The sequence below is a fragment of the Lycium barbarum genome, chromosome 1 (genome assembly GCF_019175385.1).
Source record: "Lycium barbarum isolate Lr01 chromosome 1, ASM1917538v2, whole genome shotgun sequence".
NCBI classification, from domain to species: domain Eukaryota; kingdom Viridiplantae; phylum Streptophyta; class Magnoliopsida; order Solanales; family Solanaceae; genus Lycium; species Lycium barbarum.
In genome coordinates this window covers 76,292,442-76,306,689 of record NC_083337.1, presented here as the reverse complement: position 1 = coordinate 76,306,689, position 14,248 = coordinate 76,292,442, and the positions used below count along the sequence as shown (strand labels likewise).

At 39.4% G+C, this 14,248-nt stretch overlaps 1 pseudogene; it reads left to right on the top strand.

The window, feature by feature from the left end:
* The first annotated feature begins 10,693 nt into the window (after positions 1–10,693).
* LOC132612482 (F-box/kelch-repeat protein At3g23880-like) lies at positions 10,694–13,792 on the top strand (annotated as a pseudogene).
* The last annotated feature ends 456 nt before the right edge of the window (positions 13,793–14,248 follow it).

Sequence of the window (14,248 nt, the reverse complement as noted above, 5' to 3'; positions counted from 1 at the left end):
GCTGACCCGGCGGGTTGGGCTCTACTTCCCTCATTCCTTAGCGGACAATCTCGCATCAAATGGTCGGTCCGTCCGTAGGCATAACATGCACCTGTATCCCGGTAACACTGTCCAGAGTGTGGCCTGCCACACCGAGCACACCGTGGTGGGGGTTGCCCTGTCCTGCTGGAATCAGCTCTATACTGGGACCCCAAAGCTCTAGTACCCTGATCTGGTCCCGAATAAGTATAGTGACCAAATCCCCCATCCGCAAATCGGGGTGGCGCACTGGCCACTGATTGGCCTGAATACCTAGATTGCCCCAGTGCCTGCCCCCCTCTGTACTGGCTTCTAGTCCCGGAAAATCTACCCCTTTTTCTGGAACCCCTATCTGGATAACGCTCCCCTCTCTGTAACTGATACTGTTCCTCAAGGTTTTGGGCGTGGGCCTGGATACGAGTAATAGTCATCCCATCCTGGAGTGAAGCCGTCAAGCATTCCTTGACTAAATGTGGCCCCAGCCCACTTACAAACCGGTGCACGTGATCTCCCATATTAGCTATCATGGCTGGGGCATACCTGGCTAACGAGTTGAAACGAAGACTGTATTCTCGAACGCTCATATTTCCCTGTCTAAGGTTCAAGAACATATCGGCTCGAGCCCGTCGAACCTCCGGTGGTAGAAAATGTCGCAGAAATGCCTCAGTAAATTCCTGCCAAACCGGGGGAGGGGCATTTGCTCCCCTCGAAGATATCCAACTACTATACCACAGAACTGCTACATCCCGCAATCTATATGAAGCCAATTCCACTGACTCTGTATCCGAGGCATGTATGATTCTCAGTGTCCTCAGCATCTCGTCTATAAAACTCTGCGGGTCCTCCTCCGGTTTCGATCCATAAAACTCCGGAGGTTTCAGGGTAATAAAGTCACGAGCCCTTGCACACACCGCCCTGTCTCCCGGGTCTACATCTTGCCGCTGGACCTGTGCGGCAACTAGCTGAGTCAATAGCTGGATGGCCTCTGTCATCTGCTGGCCCGGAGCTGCTGGCGGTGGAGCTGGAGGTGCTGGGGCTGGAGCTGGAACTCTTTCCTGCTCTGCTGATACAGGGGAAGCAGGAGGAGTCTGAGGGGGAGCTTCATTATACGACTCTTCTTCTTCTAGCTCCTGTTAAACTCTGCTTCCAGCCGCCAACTTGCCCTTTTGGGCCGCCGTAGTCTTCCCTCTTTTCGGCATTACTGAAACCGTAACATAGAATTAAGTAAAGAACAAGGAAGCCTGGTAACACAGCTCTATTGCACGATCTAGAGTACAAAGAAGGTCATATTTCCTAAATGCCCTGCAGCCTCCTGTCTATAAGTGTGGCGCGCTACACACCCATAAACAGGACTTTACTGGACACGGCTCGTAGACAAACCCCTAGGACCGAACTGCTCTGATACCACTTCTGTCACGACCCAACTAGGGGCCGCGACGAGTACCCGATACTTGTACCGAGTACCCCTTATCTATCATTTTATCTCTATTATTGAGTGGGCCATATGAACTAATCCATATATATTTTTTTTTCACTTGACATTAACATTAGCAGCATAATCATAGACATAGGCTAATAGACTTTGCTAACATATTATACAACGACGAGGACCATCGAAAGTACAAAACACCTAACAGTACATATCTGTCTACGAGCCTGTAAACATAGTACACATATACGTAGGAAGGGCCGAGTACTGTCGTGCCCGAATATATACACAAAATAGTACCAAGGGACTGAGGCTCCGGGACAACTGGAGCGCTGCCACTTACTGCTGATAGAATCTCCTAGGAATCAGGTCCGTCTACCTGCTGACCTGCGCGGCATGAAACGCAGCGTCCACAAGAAGGGACGTCAGTACAAATAGTGTACCGAGTATGTAAAGCATGGAAGATAATACAACGGAAACATAAAGCATGATTATCAATATCATAGGGTCATAGGACATATAATGAGACGAGAAAGTAACCTGTACATCGGAATACCTTTTTCAGGCCGGATACCATGCATGCTTGTCTGTCTTTGGAAAACATTTCTTTTTCATAGGCATAGAAAATAGAACTTATATTATATCATACCTTATCATATCATATCATGTCATAGCATATCAGGTCATAGTATATCAGGTCATACCATAGCACCGAACAATGTCGGCTCGCCCACATAGTACCGAAATACATCGGCTCGCCCATATATCCCGCGTCCGGGCATCCCGCGTCCAGGATGATAAGCCAGCTGATCAGGTGGCAATGAAACATGTTTCCTTCCCCATTCCCCATATATCCCTTCCCCCACCCTAAATACATATTCATTTTGCAAATACATATGTCATATAAGCATGCAGGAGAGTCCAAGGAAAATCATGTAGCCATCGGAGTGACGTAAGGTCGGTGACCTCCGATTACGTTATGGAACAATCGTGATCGATTTGTCTCACCTTGAAGGAACGAGTATTTTAAGGCGAGACTACCAACGGAGAATAGTGTTAAAAGAAACATAGAATGAAATCATGGATGTCATAGAAATCAATTCATCTGCTTTGGAGCCTTTAGAAGATAGTATCATACCCAAGGAATAAAATTAAAATCAAGAACTAGTTTGATACTTTCATATTCATATTCATATTCATATTGGGTTCTTAGCTTAAGACTCTTAGTCATAGAATCATTCTTGCCATACTTATCGTAGACGTATTCTCTTCCTTAGCATCATCGTTATCATGGTCGTCATATACATATTTCCATTAGAGTAGTACAGTACTTATCGTTTGATAATCGGAACAAGGATCAAAAGTTTCCTTTGGATTCTACTTCAAAATAAGTCAAACGAAGAAATAGGGAAAATCCGGAAACAATGGGACCACCTCGGGTCAAATGAGGCGGCGTACCAAATTTACGTACATTATATTTCATGACGTCACTTGTGGGGGTTTTGAAGTAGTCGGGTCATATTTATGCAAGTTCTAGAGGTTTAAGAAGTTTTTCCAACATTTTGCACACTTTTTAGTTCAATTCTACTAAAAGAAAAAGGGGAAACTTTAGGTGCGGATTCCGGAGAATAGAGTTGTCCCCGAGGCTCGTATCCAACCTAGTATGCCTAAGACATGCCATAGAAGGAAGGGTGAAGCCTTACATACCTCTTTCCGCTCCTTATGCTATTCCAAATTCAAGTTGCAAATCCGCCGAAATCTACAAATTGGTCAAATTTACCAAACTTTGGTTAGAGCATTTAGAATTGGAATCTTAAGATAATACTTGGCTACCGAAATTTCGGCAGCACTTCCCCTGTAAATACTCCATCCCACCAAGTTCAACTTGGCTAATTCCAATCAACAACAATCCCCGGAATTCAACCCGACCAAACTATCAACATAATTTCAACAACCACACTAACAATTTCCATATTCAATCCAAGATACATTATAACAACTTAATCAATTTACTATTTCTTTCAAAACCTTCCAACTCCAATAAAAACAATAACAACCTTATAATGTATATTCCAACAACACCATACTAATATCATTATCTTCCATACATGTAAGAACATAATATTCAATTTACATAATCTTCAAAGACAAGCCTCCAACTACTAATAATTCACTAAGCTCATTAGGCTTTTATTTGCAATATAAAATCCACAACACAACAACCAACATACCAAATAAAACTTGCTCACATTCCTTCATGATTCACCAAATATACATGGCTATACATCATGCCTATACAACTACAACCTCTCCAAAATCATTCAACTTCCATTATCAACATAACATTCACAACAATAACAACCAATTACTAGATAAAATAATTACAACATGATTTCTACACCCACATATGCTACCTCACGGCCACCCCACCATATTCTTTTTCCTTATGAATTTCATCCATTTTTGTACACTACCACATGCATAAACATCCATAAACATTCATAACATATAAGGAAGGATGACTTCTTACCTTGTTCCTTTAATCCTCCACTTAGCTAGAATTCACAACTTGTATGAATATGTGTTTTTCTTGCTTCAATGACCACTCCACTTTGTTTAGGACCCTTCAATTGGTAGAAAATGATTTTTGAAGATTTGTTTTTTTTTTTTGGTCTTGAACTTGACCGAAAATGGCCTTGGAGATTTTATTTCTCCTTCTTCTCTAGTGTTTTTAGGCTCTTGAAATTTCTAGAAGTTGAAGTGGAAAAGATGACTTGGTCATCCTTTTTATTTTTGACCCCTTAAGCTTTAGTTGGGCCTAGCCCATCCATGTGGATGGCCCAAGTAGCCCCTTTTTAATTCCAAGCCCATATTTAGCTCTCTTGGTCTTGTAACACATGAATTCTTTTTTTTATTTTAAATTCCAAATTTACCCCTCGCCTTCCTCCATATTTCCACGAGTCATATTGCGAATTTTCCTTTATGCCCTTGACCTTTCTTAATATTCCCACTTCAAAATTTTCATAAACAACTTGTATGCCAATCAAGATCAAAATTATAGTCTTGCTCTTGACCTTCCACCATTACCTTAAATTATCCAAATACGCAAAAAATGCGGGATATAACACCATATTACTCTACTCTTAGAAGTACTAGAAGTACTTCAATCTTTGATGTTCCTGTACCCCTCTTATGATTGTCCCTTCTGTTCATGGGTTCTGAGTTTTATATCATGATTATGTTAGTTCACATTTATGCATTGCATTCATTTACATATATGCATATTGACCCGTGACCATAAGGTGTTATATCCGTATATATTATATGTATATTGGGTATGGGAAAAGGGCAAGACGTTATATACGCATTACCACCTGATCAGCTGGTACACAGTGATGATGATTATGATGCCCGAAGGGGCCTATATGATAAATGGATCGGGTCGTACGTTCCTTGGCACTATTATATGGGATATGGATCGGGCCGTACGTTACTCGGCACTATGACCTATGCATATCATAAGCCCTCAGAGGCATTTTCAGTAAGCAGAGATATACAGATATGTTCAGATAGTCAGACATATGGATGCATTCATACAGATGTATTCAGTCAGTCGGTTTAGCTTATGATTTTTAGATTTTTTTCATGACTCCTATGTGTATGTTACTCTTCTGCCTTACATACTCAGTACATTATCCGCACTGACTCTCCTATCGTTCGGGGAGCTGCGTTCATGCCCACAAGTTCAGATAGCTAGGAAGACAGATCGCATCCTTAGGCTGCTTCTTAAGCTGGATAGCAGAGCACTCCTCTCTTGCTGGAGTTGCCATCTAGACCGGATATATGTTTTGATGTATATGGGTGGAGTAGGGCCCTGTCCCGTTCATAAAATGTCCAGTATGTCAGTGGAGGCTCATAGACGCTTATATTCAGTCAGACAGTGTGGCCCTCTCAGCACATGTTTGGTTACAGAGTTTTATCGGGTAGCCTTGTCGGCTTGTACCCCGTTTTAGTTTAGTGATGCAGGTATATATATCTTTTGAGGGCTGTAACCCTCTAGTTTATGATATCTATCAGTCAACAGATCATGTTGTGAGCGCCCTCAGGTGGCTCAGAATGAGCATGAGCAGGTATGTTATGTATGTTTTGTGGCATCTAGGAGGTCAGCTTCTGAGTGTCCGTCATAGCCCTCTGGTTGGGCTGTGACATAACCATTCGCACGATTATCCCTTTCATTCAATCAACTCAACCGAGTAGTAACACCAGTAGTAGTAGGAACTAGCCGAACTTACACAATGGGTACAAGGCTCTCAACCCTAATCCAATATTATATGCAACACCCAATAGTTCCTTGTGTATTAAAAACTTCGCAGTTGACCAACACCAAAGTCATTCTTATTAGTCAACCACTGGCTTCCATTGGCCCACGGCGTAACCAAACATACCAACTCGACACTGACCCCTTATGTCTATTCTGCCAAGCATGACCGGAACATAATCCCCAAATCAACTAGCTCTCGATTCACGATATCTTTATCCTTCTTCTAAACACGAAGACCGGTGAACATACCCTTTACTGAAGGACTAGTAACATAGCTGTCCAACATTTTAAGTCTCCACTTGTCACAAGTAACATTGCTTTTTTATCTAACACCGATAACCACCTTCCTGAAATAACCCACAACCACTGCCATATAGCCACGTTGAAGCCCAACTTAACTTCTCACGACCGAATACAAATCCACTCTCGTACAACTTGCAACCTTAACCTGATGAGCATGTCAGATACTAATTGTTCCTTCCCTAATAGCGGAGATTAATCTATCCAAATACTCTTTCTTACGCCTCCGTCCCATTAACACGAAAGTACTCATACCCAAATACCCTAAGAAATCTTACTTTTCTATGCGTTCCCCACAAAAGTCGTCCTTGATGTCCTTATTCTCAACTTCTCTTCTTTATTACACTTATATTTGCCCAAACCCGATGATCCTTACCGAACTTACACTTGTGCCACGCACACTATCATGCTACCCTGATGAAGTTGAAACTTATTCCCAAAACCAATTATATCTGTAACAAATCATTATTGTTAAGTCATAAATGCCCTTCTGCAACTTCTGAGCAAGCCCACACTAAAAACATGGAGAATATGTGACCATTTGTATCATCTCTCCCATTTCTCAAGAAAACCCCCACAATGAACGAGTCTTAACCGAAATTCCACACAATTGAAACCTCAAGTCATAGCTGGATACTGAACTTAGTCACGCGTCTGAATCAGGAAGACACATCTAGTACCATACCAAGCCATGTCATAATAAAACTGTTCGCATAAGGGTTTAAGAATGATTTTCTACCATCCGTGGGAGAACAAGACAAGGAAATTCATATACCAATTGGAATCGACTAGATACCAATTTGAATAAAGTAGCACGAAAGAATGAAAGAACTGGAAGCTTTCTAATGTCTGATAGCCTGTCGCAGATAAGTACAGAGTTCATCGTACCAATCTGCAAGACTCCACTAGACATGCTCTTGTACTTGTAAGATTGGTAACCTAGGGCTCTGATACCAACTTGTCATGACCCAATTCGTGAATCATGATGGCACCTACACTGTTTCCCCCAGGCAGGCGAACCATTCCCAAATCATTTTAGTCATTTATAAGAATCGTGAGGAAATAAACAATGATTTAGCTAACAGATTCAAATTTTATAAATGATAAGTGCGGAAGTAATAATAACCTCAAAATCTGGTCTGGACTAGTACAAGAGCGACTAATACATAGATACAAGTTTGATAGAAAGTACAAATCTCAAATATCAATACTGTCTCAGGAATACAAAGTAGACAGTTAAATACAAAGAAGATTGCAGATCTAGCCCAAAAGCTCACCCTGGAATCTCTGTCAAGTAGACTATGATCACTCTCGAGGATGGGAACTAGAACTAGTAAAATACTCTACACTCAAAAGAGGAGTACAACAAGAGTAGCATCAGTATAAACAACAAGTATTGTTAGGTACCATAGGCCGACAACAATTAGTTCACACATATAAAGAAAGAAATCAACAAGTAGGCAAATAGGAAATCAAGCATACTCACAAATCACATTTTCATAATAATGAAGGACTTCCACCCACACATAGGTCATACAGAAACTCACTTTCTAAGTCATAAGCCTAGGTGAAGCTTCTAAACCATATGTCTGTCGAGTCTCGATAATCACGAATCCAAGTTCTGAACCTAGGTAGAGTAGCTAATCTAAAATTTGGTCCTGTCCATAGTCAGATCTATGCCACAGCAATGGTACAAACAACCCATACCAAATCAGAAATAAAGAGTCATATGATGATGCAGGATGAAATGTAATGATGTGCAATGCGATACAATGCAATGTGATGGCCAAATATCTCAAACCTGTACACACATACTAAAGGCTATGTTCGCACAATAGTAATAACCTGCGGGGGACCCATGGTGTCCATGTACCACTCGCTCCGGAACAGACCTCAGATCACGAGTTCACAAATAGGCCACATCCTCACCCCCTGTCAGATGTGCCTTATATATATATATATATATATATATATATATATATATATATACACATTCAAGATGAGTATTTCACAATATGGTTCAAGTATAGAAAACCCAATTTGGAACATCAACACAGATGTAAGCATGAGGAATGATAATGAATGCATAATACTCAAGCATGGAATAAATCAACAAATCAGTTCAATCAGCACAAAGAGTCTATGACACCCTTTACTTCCAAATATAGCAAGTACCCAAACAACTAAGTCTTATGTCACCAAGTGCTCCACTTTCTCATTTATCATCATTAGTACCAAGTCATAATTCAATATCAATATACATGTGAAATGAGAATGTATGCCATGCATGATATTATCATCAATAGTAAATCATAATCAAGATTTCAATCGTGTATTATCATAATTATACAACATGATTTAGGCCTAATCTTATTATCCTCCTTTCTCCGATGATAAATGACATAACAAGGGAGAAATGAGTGCAGCACGTATCACAACACAACAAGTAAGGCAACAAGGTTAATCATAATAACAGGGCAACAAGACACAATCAACAACAACCAACCTAATAGAATTCCATCCCAACTCCATACTCGAAGGCCTGGCATTTTCCCCTTTAATATCTAACTCCCACATATGTTTCCCTAATTAAAGTCTAACCAAAAGGTAAGCCGTAATCTACCTCGATGCCGAGTTGGTGCCACGAACTGCTAAACCGGAGCCTTGCCCTTTCGAAGTGCCTCGAATTTCTCGTAGTCTAACAATTAACAATGCTGAGTTAGAAAATGACTACAATCCAACTAATTAAAAAAAGCATCGATTTAGGGGGAAATACCAAAAATACCCCTAACGAATCATACGGGTGAAACCAAAAATCAAGGGTGAAATTACCCTAACCATAGTCACAACAATCATAATCCTTAATTATATGAGTTTCTAATCTCATTAGACCTTTCAATTTCATTAATTAGTCAAAACCCCCAATTTGGGTGAAACCCTAAATCTGATGATTAGGTTCTTGAACTATAGAGCAATTCCATCCTTGAATGTGCTAATGTACACTTCTAGATGATATAAACAGTAATTGAAGCAACACTTTATCAATTTATAAAAAGGGTTCATGAATAATACCCTAAGTCTCATCACCCCTGTACTAGGACCATAAACTACCATGGAAACTCAATGAAGAAGGTAGTAAAGCTACATAGTAGATTGGAACTTACCCCAAATACATGATTTCCCCTAGTATCTTTAAGAATCGCCACTCCTGGCTCTTGGAATTAAGTTTTAGGAGTTTTTGGACTAATGATTCAAACTTAGGAAGATAAAATAAGGATCTGGTCCCGTCGATCCACCACGCCGGTCACGAGGATCTCCATGGCGGTCCCGCCCTGGCGGTCAACCATCCGCCATGGTAGAAAATTCATTAAAGCACAAGCCCTCGCCATGGTGGTCTTGCTATGGCGGCACAGCCTGCCATGGTGAACACACCAGAAAATCTGTTTTTTCACAAGTCAATCCCAAAATATTGACATCAATCTGAAGCATCCCGTACACAAACCAGATATGCACACACATGTAAAAACATTCTACAAACTCACTCGTGGCCTCAAGATTCCTAACGGAGGTCTAATTTACCAAGTTGACCCCCAAACAACTAAAATTAAGTTTCTAATCAAGTGTCCAAAATGCAACCAAATGCCTCAGGAACCGAACCATCTACCCCACCAAGTAATAATCGACCCTCCGAACCTCATGGAATTGACAAAATTTTGAAAAAGATCCGTTTACCCAAAAGTCAACTATTGGTCAAATGCTTTCACTTAAGGATTCTTAATCCTTCAGTTTTCACTAGAATCTCTTTGTAATCTCGGGAATTGGTCAATAGGGGTAAAATGGTCAAAAAAAGCACATAACGACCTAACGCGTCGTTACAGCAATAGAGTTATTGTAAAGGTCTTGCAATAGAGTTATTGTAAGGAGGAGGGATTAAGAGTTTAATTCCTAGGTTGCAATAGGTTGCAATATGAAGTTTCTCGTTTATAGTGAAGTTTGAGCAAATCTTATTGTTGTAGGTCATGATTTTTAACCCCTTAAGAAAGGAGTTTTTCACATAGATATCTTGTGTTATTTACTTTTTGTCATACTCAAGGGAATAGATAGAGAACCTGGTTCTCTATACAGTTTTGTGGACTCTTATATTCCATCAACTGAGTTATTTTGTCAAACTAGACACCACAACCATAGCCAAGACATCAAACATGTTGGAAATTCTTAAAGTACTTCACTCATATGTTGCTTACATGGTGCCACTACCAATTGCCCAAGTAATTTCATTTTCATCCACTTGAAATTTTTTACTTTATTGTAACGACCCGTTTGGTCGTTATCGAAACCTTCTGCGGTCCATATTCAAAACCAAGTTTCAAGGGGATTAAAAGCTAAGTTTTCTTAGAAGTGTTGCGTAAAATTGAAATCGTGATCCAATCCTGAGAAAGAAAAATTCGTGGGCCCGGACAAAAACCTTCGCCGCAATGGTACAGGGACCACTGTAGCAAGCCCGTTGCAGCGAAGAGACCATCGATGCAACGAAGGTGGCAAAAATTCAGAAAAATATATATATCCCTTTTTCAGGGTTTTGTCCCACTTTTCCTCAAAACCTTATTCTAGGCTGCCTCCTAGAGATGTTAGATAGAACATTGAGAGATTTCGTCAAGGTAAGCCCTTAACCATATTTATTGCTAAGAATTCATAAAGATAATCCCGCCCGTAGTAAGTTTCCCCTCAGGATTAATAAAAGGAGAATTTTCCATAAACGACATAGAAACATTAATCACCACGGAATGTAGATTAATTATGCATGCTTGATTTTGACTCTTGTTCTCGGATTTGTGAAATTCTTAGAATTCGCTGTCAAGGCTTCAGCTCAAAATTTGCAATAGGAGGAGACTTCATGGCGCTCAGGATAGCTTCTTGGCATCGAGGTAGGTTATGGTTTACTTGAGTTAGACTTTGATTAGTGAAACGTATATATGACGTAGAATTGATGGGAGAAAGCATGATTAGGTCTTCAGACAAGAAGTTTGGTTGGACATACGATAGATCGATATTATTAGTATTAAAAAGGGCTTGTAGTAGTAAGAAACTTAGCTAATTGTTTGAAGAAGGATATTAGTGTTGCGTGTGTAATCATGGAAGGTCTAGAAGGGTTGGGCTTGATGCGGTTGTAAATTGATCTTAGTATAGTTTGGATTAAGATATGTTAGGTGGTGCATATTTGCTATAGTAATTTTCGTTGTGGGTGTGCATGATTAATATCGAGTTCTAGTATGACTTGTGGCAATTCGATTGGTACATCCCTGATTCTGGCATCACTTCGTATTTATGATTTGATTATGTTCGACTAAAGAATTATGGATAACATCTTGTAATGGAAATTACTGATAATACAGTGTGGTGGATAATACTGATAATAATTGAAGATGGATTATATACATCTACGTAAGGTACATTTGACAGGGGGTGACGATGTGGCCTTGTTGGGAACTCGTAGTCTGAGGTTCGTTCCGGAATGAGTGGTACATGGACACCATGAGTCCCCTGCAGGTCATGGCTATTTGGGGAAAGCATTACCATTTAGCATGTGTGTACATGGTTGGTGAGAGACTACATTTATTTCATTGTACTGCCGTAATTTTATATATATATATCTGTTTGATGGTGTTCGCTAATCGTATGGCATTATATTAAGGTATGACTCACTTTCGAGATTTCAAGAGTTGAATCCTTTCGTAATAAAGTAGTTGTGATTTTTGGTGCATTTAATGTCTATGTTAAGAAAGGCTAAGAATAGAATACGTAAATTGGGTGTTCCATTGTACATGGGTTGTTGATATTTGTGATAAGGATTAATTAACAAATAGATAGCGGTTGGGGATTGTCTAGAGTCGTTATATCATTGTGTCTGCCCGTTAATTAGTAAGTTCGCTATATTGTGGGAAGTAAGGGGGAATGTTAATCAGTTCTGATAGGACGAAGCGGTATGAAGAGTTGTCCCGATTTCTTATTTTCGAGATATGGATGTTTGAGAGTCTGCAAAATAGATGAGGTTGTTGGGTTATGCTAGCCCCTTATATGTGATTATGTAAGTGATAGTGATAGAGGGGTTCCGAGTAATTTCATGATAAACTGTTACTTAGTGGGAATAGTTAATAAGTGTAATCGTTATTGAACAGATATGTTTATTCTGATTAATTTTATGTTATATTGCGTGAACTAATCTTAGTCGGCCTGTGATGCTTACCAGTACGTGTGGTGTACTGATACTACTTTTGCTACATTGTTTTTAAGTTATTGCTTGGAGGCTTCAGTGTGTTGCAGCAGTAGATATCCTCCGACAGCTTTTGTGTATATTCTTCTAGACAGAAGCTCTGTCATTATTTTATTTTTACTTGACCACCCTTGTATGCCATAGAAGCTCTTGTATGTCATAGAAGCTCTTGTACATGTCTAGACTAGGTCCCGGGACTGTGTATTGTTAAAATTGTAAGGTGTGAATTTTACTAGTACGACATTTTATTTACTTATTTTATTCAATATTGTTGATAGTAATGGTAAAACGATTTTATGAAGGAAGTATGGGGTAAGGGTTCGCCTGCCAGATTGGGATAAGGTAGGTGCCCGCGACCCGTAATTTGGGGTCGTGACATTATTATTTATTTGTAGTAAATGGTTGTTTGAAGAAATCATGATATTTTCCAGGTTTATCTTTTCTAACTGTTGCTTGAAATCATTTAATTTTTTAATACCTTAAAAGCAAATTGTCTGATCACAATTTGTTTTCTATCCAGCCAACTTACTTCCAAGAGGAAATTCTTATGGACATCCTCAATAGGTTACCTATGCGGTCTCTTCTCCGATTCCAATGTGTTTCAAAATTTTGGGAAACATTGATCTCTGAGCCTTACTTTAAGATGACACATCTCAATCATGCCAAGAATGACCAGAATTTCAAAAAAAATCTTCTACGTTGTCTTGAAAATAGTATGTATTCCATGTATCGTTTTCCTTTATCATCAGTTCAACCAGTTGAGAATGTACAAAAACTTGATTTCCCTTTAATCTCTAGACCATTTAGATGCGCAATCCGTGGTTGTTGTGATGGATTGGTTATTATCCATGTTAATGATAATATGATGTTGGACGCAACATACATTTGCTATGGAACCCCTCCACAGGACAATCAATAGTACTTCCCGATCCAAAGCTTCCACGGAAGGAAGATTCTCGTTTGGGATTGGGTTATGACTCAACTTCTGGTGACTATAAGATCCTTAAAATTCGCACTAACATAGATAGTCCTGGTGAAACTCTCGTATTGAGAAGTGGTTCCTGGACAAATATTGATAAACATCCTCGTGGCATTTGCAATCAGACCGATGGTATGCAGTCTTTGCCATTTGTAAGCGAGACATTTCATTGGATCGGTATGTTTGGAAATTATTTTGTGGTTCCAAGAAATTATTTGGTGGTTTCATTTAGTATTTCAAATGAAGTGTACGGAGAGATACCTTTGTCGGAGCAAATATTATGCTTGAGGGACGACATTGTTATTGGTGTTTCAGTATTGGAAGGCATGCTTTGTGTTTCTTCTAATTCTGATCGGCGGAGGAAGGGAACATTAAAGTTATGGTTATTGAAAGACTATGGTATCAAGGAATCTTGGACTGCATTGTTAACTATTGAAGATCCTTGGATTGATTATAGGGGAAAAACATAAGTAAGACAATAATACAATTATATTTACATACCCCTTAGCAGGTAAATGTAATTAACATTCTATGGCAAATTAAGAAATTCCATAGTAAAAACAAATTCCTATTTATAAGAAAATCATCCAGACGTGATTTTTTCTTAATAATAAACCCACACCATATCTCCCCATTTTTCATTCATAGTAGATATCTTATAACTGCTTCTTTACGATTAACTACTCCTATACTAATTAACGTTCTTCTTTTAATTTTCTACTTTCTCCTTATTCTGGCCTTATTTGATTAATCATACATGGATAAAATCCCAGTTTTGATTCAACATAATGAAAAATGAGATGTGGAACATAAGTACAATAATTTTCTTTCCACTTCCTTCCTATTCTAGTCTGGTTTCATTGTTTACCCATGGAAGAGTAAATAGTAGCTCTGATTCAACACGGTAGGAAATGGGTAGTATAATAAAAT